We start from the raw sequence: 8318 nt of genomic DNA on the forward strand, positions 1-8318 counted from the left end.
AGTGTATTATGTAACACACCAGATTTTACAGAATGAGATACAAAGGGGAGAGAAGGGGAAGGGAGAGAGAGGAAGAAAAGGAGGAGGAAGAGGAGAAGGAGGAAGAAGACCAAGAGAAAGAGTGGAAGGGAAAGGAGAGAAGGGAAAGAAAGAAGGAAGAAGAAGATAAGTGTTGTGTATTTCTCTTCCCTTGAACAGAACCAAGTCCCCTGTTCTCACTTACTACAAGAAATAGCCAGTGACTCTAAAGACTTTCTTTTTCGTTATCTAATCACCTTATAGACAATGTGAAGATAGACTTTAAGATGCAGAAAGAAAAATGGGTGAAAATCAGTACACAATATTTTCCTCTTTGTGAGATTCCTAATCATGTCTTTATATGTTTTATAAATGCCACCTATCACAAATGTAAGAATATGGGACATTTTAGCTAAATAAAATTATCCCCATACTCTCTATTCTCTGGTTTCAATTTGGCTTTCATAGTTCATAGTGGTGGGAACTCTTTTCTGGAAATTTTGTCCTGGTTTGAAGTTGGAGGGAAAGCTTGGCTTTCTTGTTGAACCCCTGGTCCCAGGTCAATGTTCATCCACATTTGCTGGTCCAGTTTGCCCAATAGTGGTGCCAAAAATGTGTGAAACCGATGACAGATTAGAATGGACCTAAACTGGGTTCAAAGATGTTTAGAGGATGTTGTTACATAATTTGCAAACAAGACAGCCTTGGATCCTGAGGAAAGTACTCCTAAGGGAAAGTCAACAGCAGAGACTAGGAAGTAATCAAACTGTATTCAAATACAAAATATACATTATTAAATATAAAACATTCACCCTGAAAACAGCTTTCAAAGTTCCTGTTAATTGCAATCTTAACTCTTTGCATTCCAAAAGTTTTTATGGATTGTTATCAGAGCTGATAACCTTAGAAACATCCCAATAACTCCAGAACTGAAATCCCCTCCCTTTCTAGCTGAGAAAACTGATATCCAGAGCTGGCTAAGTCAGTCATTCAATCAATAAATAAACATTTACTGAGTGCATTTGCTAAGTTTGCTGGGAACAAAAAGAGGCAAATCACAGCCCCTGCCCTCAAGGAGCTCACTAGCTAAAGGGGGAGACAACATGCCAACAAATAATATATATATATATAAGCTGTGGAAAGGATAAATGAGAAATAATTAACAGAAAGAAAGCACCAGGAAGCAGAGGAATTGGAAAAACCTTCAAACTCACTAACAGAACTCAGGGACATGAGTAGTTGGTACTATATTAGAACTTTATTATTTCACAAAGAGTTAATTATTAGGTGAATGGAAATCACCTATTCTAATGTAAGATGATATAGTGCAGTGTGGACCAGTAGAAAGAGAGCTGGTTTGAAAATCAAAAGATCTGGTTTCAAATCCTACCTTTACCAGCTACTGCTGATATGACTCAGTTTGTCTCTGTTCTCTCATCTGCAAAATGAGCTGAAAAAAGAAATGTCAAGAAAACCCCAAATGGGTCATGAAGAGTCAAACATAACTGAACAACAATGAGAACCTTTCTTCACTATTCTAATGTTATTTCCTGCTTGGTTTTATATATAACAAAATTAAATCTCATGATCTTTAAAATAGAACTTCCTTTCAATCAATACATAAACATTTAATAAGTGCCTGCTATATTCCAGACACTGTGCTAATCCCTGAAGATACAAAAAGAACACAAAATATAGTGCTTCCTTCAAGGATATTCAAAGCTGGCTAAGTCAGTCATTTAATCAGTAAACATTTACTAAGTGTACTTGCTAAGCTTGCTGGGAACAAAAAGAGGCAACTCACAGTCCCTGCTCTCAAGGAACTTACAATCTAATGAGGAGCACAATATGCAAACAAACATGTACAAAGGGAACTAAAAATGAGACAAGTAGAAAATATTCAAAAAAGGGGAGGGGGAGGCACTAGAACAAAGATAAATTGGGAAAAGCTTTCTGTAGAAACTAAGATTTTAATGAGCCTCAAAAGAATCAAAGGATGGAGAGGGTTGTCAGTAATTGGAGAAAAGGAAGAACAATGTCTGGAGTGAGAGATGGTGTGTCTTCTTTGTGTCCATTTACTCTATTTACTATTTACTAAATGGGGGAAGAATCATCCCAAAAGCTCCTTATGTCAACCAAAACTTCCCAGCCTCTGAAAGTGGATATGTTTGGCAGGCAGCTTGCCTTGTTCTGTTTTGCCATCCCAGACCTGAGCATTGATTGAGAAAGATTTTAGTATATCTTTGGTCTTAGCTACAGGGACAAACAGGACAACCAACATCTCTTGACACTGATTATGATGCTGAGATTCTAGGATCTTAAGAGCTATGCTGGTCTTGTTGGTGGAGTTGTGAAAGAATCCGGCCATTCTGGAGAGCAATTTGGAACCATGCCCAAAAATTTATCAAACTGTGCATACCCTTTGATCCAGCAGTGCTGCTACTGGGCTTATATCCCAAAGAAATATTAAAGAGCGGAAAGAGACCTGTATGTGCCAAAATGTTTGTGGTAGACCTTTTTGTGGTGGCTAGAAACTGGAAAATGAATGTTTGCCCATCAATTGGAGAATGGTTGGGTAAGTTATGGTATATGAAGGTTATGGAATATTATTGCTCTGTAAGAAATGACCAACAGGAGGAATACAGAGAGGCTTGGAGAGACTTACATCAACTGATGCTGAGTAAAATGAGCAGAACCAGAAGATCACTATACACTTCAACAACAATGCTGTATGAAGATGTATTCTGATTAAAGTGGGTAGCTTCAATATAAAGAAGATCCAATTCAGTTCCAGTTGATCAATGATGGACAGAAACAGCTACACCCTGAGAAGAAACACTGGGAATTGAAAATAAATTGTTTGCACTACTGTCTTTCTACCCAGGTTACTTATACCTTTGGAATCCAATTCTTACCGTGCAACAAGAAAATTGGATTTACACACATATATTGTATCTAAGTTATACTGTAACACATGTAATATGTATGGGATTGCCTGTCATCTAGGGGAAGGAGTAGAGGGAGGGAGGGGAAAATTTGGAAAAATGAATACAAGGGATAATGTTGTAAAAAAAAATTACTCATGCATATGTACTGTCAAAAATTATAATTATAAAATTAATTTAAAATTTTTTTAAAACTATGCTGCTCATCAGTCAGCCTGCTGTACCTTTGTACATGTGTACAATCTGAAAATGGGTCCTACTCATATATTCCAAACATTAATCAGGGCTGGTTAGAGTTCAGATTTCACCTCAGACAATTACTCTGTGATCCTGCACAAGTCACCCCTTCCTTAGTTTCTCCATCTGTAAAATAGGGGTGATAATAACAGCACCTACTTCCCAAGATTGTTATGAGAATCAAATGAGATAATAATTGGAAAGCACTTAGCACAGTGATTGGCATGATATAAATGTTAGCTCTTATTAGCTAATATCATTAATCCCTATGGGACACATCTAATGCCAATAAGCAGCAAGGGGTAAATAGGATTGGGCTGCAGCCCAAACTACAATTGCTTTCTCTTTTTCTTTCAATCTCTGATCCCATATTGTGTATATACAGCCAAGAAGTCACTTTTAGGATGCTCTCTTAATGGTCTTCTGCAAGATAAGAGTCCAGAGATATTTGCCTATCCAGACATAGATGTGATCCTAAAAAATTTTGGTGGGGGAGACATGATTGTCCCTTATACTTAAAAGCTACTTTTTCTTATGTTTTTGACAGCCCCTACAAGTCCTTGTCTAATTGGCTACAGCCCAGTGAAAGGCTCCTCAAAACAATTGGGAATATTTCCCCTGATTCACATCTTTACCTGCTACAACAAAATAGTCAAAAATGTCAGAATCTTTTGCCTAGAATAAACACCACCAACCATTCCAAGGTTTAGAAAACAATCTTTAGCTGGGATAGGAATAAAGCAAATTGCTCCAGTTCGCTAGTTCAAGGCCATTATCACACAGGCAGGCAGGGTAACATGGGAGTATTCAATACATCACTCCATGTGATAGCTCTCTGTTTTAACTAATTATGCTTGCTTCCTGAATGCCAAATTCTACCAGTTGTTACAAGTTCTATAAGTGCCCTCTAAATTTGATATTCTGAGGCAAATCCCCAATTTCCACAGGCAAGCTATAACTTTGAGGGTACATTTAAATTAATTGGTTAGAATTCATTTCTTAATTCAGAATCATTATTCTTTGGGAAAATAAGTCAATTAAGGCACGTATCTTATTCAAATAAATAAATATACATAACACTTTGTTAATTATAAAACACCAAAAATGTAAAGGATTGATAAAATGACTAATATAGAAATGTTTTCCATGGTTTTACATGTATAATCTATATCAAATTGCTTTCTGTTTCAGGAAGGGGAGAAAGGAAGGAAGGAAGAATAGAATTTGAAACTCAAAACAAAAGGAATGCTAAAAATTGTTTTTACAATGTAATTGGGGAAAAGTAAAATATTATTTTAAAATGTGAGGTATTAGTATTATAGATATAAAGCATATTATAGTTGGAAAGGATCTGAAAGATTATCTAGCCCAACCCCTCACTATACCGTTTTTTTCATATTTATTATTTAGAGAATTATAAGATACTATCTATCCATTAAAATAATCCTCCTTTTCGAACTACAAAATCATATGAGGCCAGATTTTCTTCATAAGATTCAACCAGAATAACATATTGTAACAGAATAAATACAGAAGCATATATAATAGTCCAGTTGTGTTCTAAGCCAAATGATAAAAGAAACATAAATATATATAAAACAATAATTTTTTTCTGGAAAATGGCTATGTTTAAAAATGTTATTTACATTAGCATTTAATATGTTTATTATTACTTTAAAATATTATTACTTTAAAAATTTTACTAGTTTTCATTCCCCAAAAAATAAATATCAATAGATATAAGCCATATAAACAAAATTAAAATTTCCAGTACGGTTAATATTAGTTGACGTCATAAAACAGCTTTTCTAGATGCTTTGGGATAACCATCATGAACAAAATATAAAATGTATAGCTAAAGATAATCTAGGCCAACAAAAATATTTTAGAGATAAAGACATTGAGGTCCAGATAGGGGAATTACTTTAATAAAGTAAAGGCCACAGAAGTGGAAAAATAGCAAAGCAAGGATTCAAGAGTCTTTCAATGTTTTATTTGAGTTTTTACTCTAAATCTAGTACTCTCTCTCTCAATCATACTTGAATGAACATTAATATAATAGTACTTCAGTTCTCAATTGTACCAGATAATTCAAACTTTGGGCTCCAGCCTAGATTCTGCTCTAGGGCAGGTAGGTGGTGCAGTAGAGAAAGCTCCAGTCCTAGACTTTGGAAAACTCAACTTCCTGAGTTCAAATCTGGTTGCAGATACTTGGTATCTGTATAGCCTTAAGCAAGTCACTTAACCTTGCTTGCCTTGGTTTCCTCATCTGTAAAATGAGCTACAGAAGGAAATGGCAAACCACTGCAATGTCTCTGCCAAGAAAACCCCAAAAGGGATCATAAAAAGTTGGACATGATTGGAACAATAACAACTGAACTAAACTCCCCCACTTATTATCTGTTTGACCTTAGTTAAGTGCTAATCTCTTTGACCTTCAGTTTTCTTACAAATAGAAATCCCTTATGAAGTGCCTTTTAATTAGCTCTTTTCAACAAGGAGGTGATTCAAGGCAATCTCAATAGATTTGTGATGGAAAGTGCTGTCCCCATCCAGAGAGAGAACTCCTGAGATTGAATGTGGATCAAAGCAATGTATTTTCAACCATTTGTTGTTGCTGTTAATTTGCTTGTTTTTCTTTCTTTTTTCTTTTTTCTTTTTTTTTTTTTTTTTTTTTGCCATTTTTTACTTTTTGATCTGATTTTTTTTCTTTTGTTCAGCATGATGAATATGGAAATATGTTTAGAAGAATTGCACATGTTTAACTTAAATCAGATTGCTTGTTATCTTAGGGAAGGGGAAAGGAGGAGAAGAGGGAGCAAAATTTGGAACACAAGGTTTTGCTAAGGTGAATATTGAAAACAATCTTTCCATGTATTTTGGAAGAATAAAATACAATTTTAAAAAAAAGAAATACTTTTTAAATTGCATTGAACTTTTTTGCCCATTAAATGTGGGCTTGTTCTAAATGTCATCTAAATTTTCTTTCAACTCCTAAATTTGATGTTTGAGTAAATGAAAGATACTCAGTGCTGTGTGGCTTCCAACTCACCTTTGCAAGACATTTGGAGATAAGGGATGCAGCTTGCTACATTAATAATGTTATCCCTGCCTGAATGTAAAGAGACTTCATAGTAAGAAGAAACTGGGGATATTTAAAATCAGATAAGAACATTAGCAAATGAAAGGTCTTATAGTATGCCATATTAAAGCAAGAGGTGGGCAGCAAATAAGCCTCTAAAGAGGTAAATTGTGAATAAGTTATGATGAAGGCCATTCCTTTCTCCTTGTTCTTGCTTCCTGAAAACCGGCTACAGGAAAGCCACTCAATGACTGGTATTTTTCTTTAGAACTCTTGACACAATTTGGACACCAGTGAGCTATGGGAATTATTATACTTGATCTCATAGATTCCTTTTGAAGAAATTGTCTTGTAAACCTTAAAGTGAAAATAGAATAAACGAGAATATTTTCCTGGCTCTGTGGCTGTCTTTAAGTGTGCCCCATTATTAATTTCCTTGAGGCTTGTGTGCATCTCTCAAAAAAAAAATAAAATAAAAGATATAATCTGAACTTAGACAACCACATTCACACAGACTGCAGACCACAAATAGTTTGTCTTCTAATCTCATTTAAACCCCTGGGTTGAAGGTTAATAAACCGTCAAACTTCAAACCTGGCCCCTGCTACTACTCTACTCCTTTCATTTTTGGCAGCAGCAGAACTCAGCAAAAGAAGACACCAGATGAAAGTGCTTTGAAAACTTTTAAATACCACACTCTGGACTGGTCAAGTATAGAACTATTTTTGTGTTATGTCTCCTGAAGAATGGGACCAGAAGTCAGAATTGAATTCTAGTCTATTCCTTCCACTAAATAATTTGTGATCTTGGGCAAGTCAGCTAAAAATCCTATTAGTTTTCTGTGTGACCCTGAGCAAGTCACTTAACCCCAATTGCCTCAGCAAAAATAAACGAATGAATGAATGAACGAGTAAATTTTAAAAAAAAAATTTTAATAAACAAAATCCTATTAGTTTTTCCAAGCCATCTTATATATTGCTGGTAATTGAAATGTGGTCTGAGGACCCCTAGGGATCCCCAATAATACTCCAAGGAGTCCACAAGGTCAAAATGGCAGGGTTTTTTAATAATGAAACTAACAAAAAGTTTTAATTTTAAATATAAAAGATATGATCCACAGTGCACATTAACATCCTTCCCCTCCTTTTATTGTTTAAAACAGCAGCAACAGTTAAGAATAAAAACAATTCCCCTTCCTGGGGATCTCTCTTTATTCATCTTTATTCATCTTCTCTAATTCTGGCAATAACTAGAATTCCACCTCTTTCCAGGAAATACTGCAACCTTGGCCACCTTCACCTTCAGATCACTCCTATCCATCTACCTTCCCTCTCCCCCTCCCCCATAATGCAAGGGACCAGGAGGAGGAGTAGATATAATCCCTGTTCCTCACTGTTGCTTCCAGACCATCGCCTTGCCAACATCACTCAGCAACCTCTCTTCCATCTGTCTCTCTCATCTCATCCAGGTCTCTCACATACACACTGAGATTTCCATACAGAGAGTCATTGGACACACTTCCCCCCCTTCTCTCTTCCCCTAACCCAGTCATCACTTATTCAATATGATTCCCACCAGGAACATCTTAACTCTATTTTCTCTAATTTCTTTCACTGATGGGAGAATTTAGGAGTAGTCCTAGAAAAAAAGCATGCCCATTCATGCCCTTGCACATGAAAAAGAGCTTAATGGTTATCCAATCAACACAAAATAAGCTTTTGGATCCTTCTCCATCTGGTCAAGGATGCAAGTATTTGTCTCACAATTTCCCCAGAATAATAGCACCCACTTCCCAGTTAATTGTGAGTATTAAATAAGATAATATTTTAAAGCATTTAGTATAGTTCCTAGCTCATAATAGGTGCTTAATAAATCTGCTTAACCTCTTAAAGTCTCACTTTCTTCAATCACAAAATGGGGATGCAAATAGTTGTGCTACCTGCCTCAGAACTGTTGCAAGAAAAGTGCCTTGCAACATTAAACAAAGCACTAAATAAATAACAGGTTCTCTTTGCTATCCCCTCCCAGTCCTAAGA

This window comes from Sminthopsis crassicaudata, chromosome 1 (genome assembly GCF_048593235.1).
Source record: "Sminthopsis crassicaudata isolate SCR6 chromosome 1, ASM4859323v1, whole genome shotgun sequence".
Taxonomy (NCBI): Eukaryota; Metazoa; Chordata; class Mammalia; order Dasyuromorphia; family Dasyuridae; genus Sminthopsis; species Sminthopsis crassicaudata.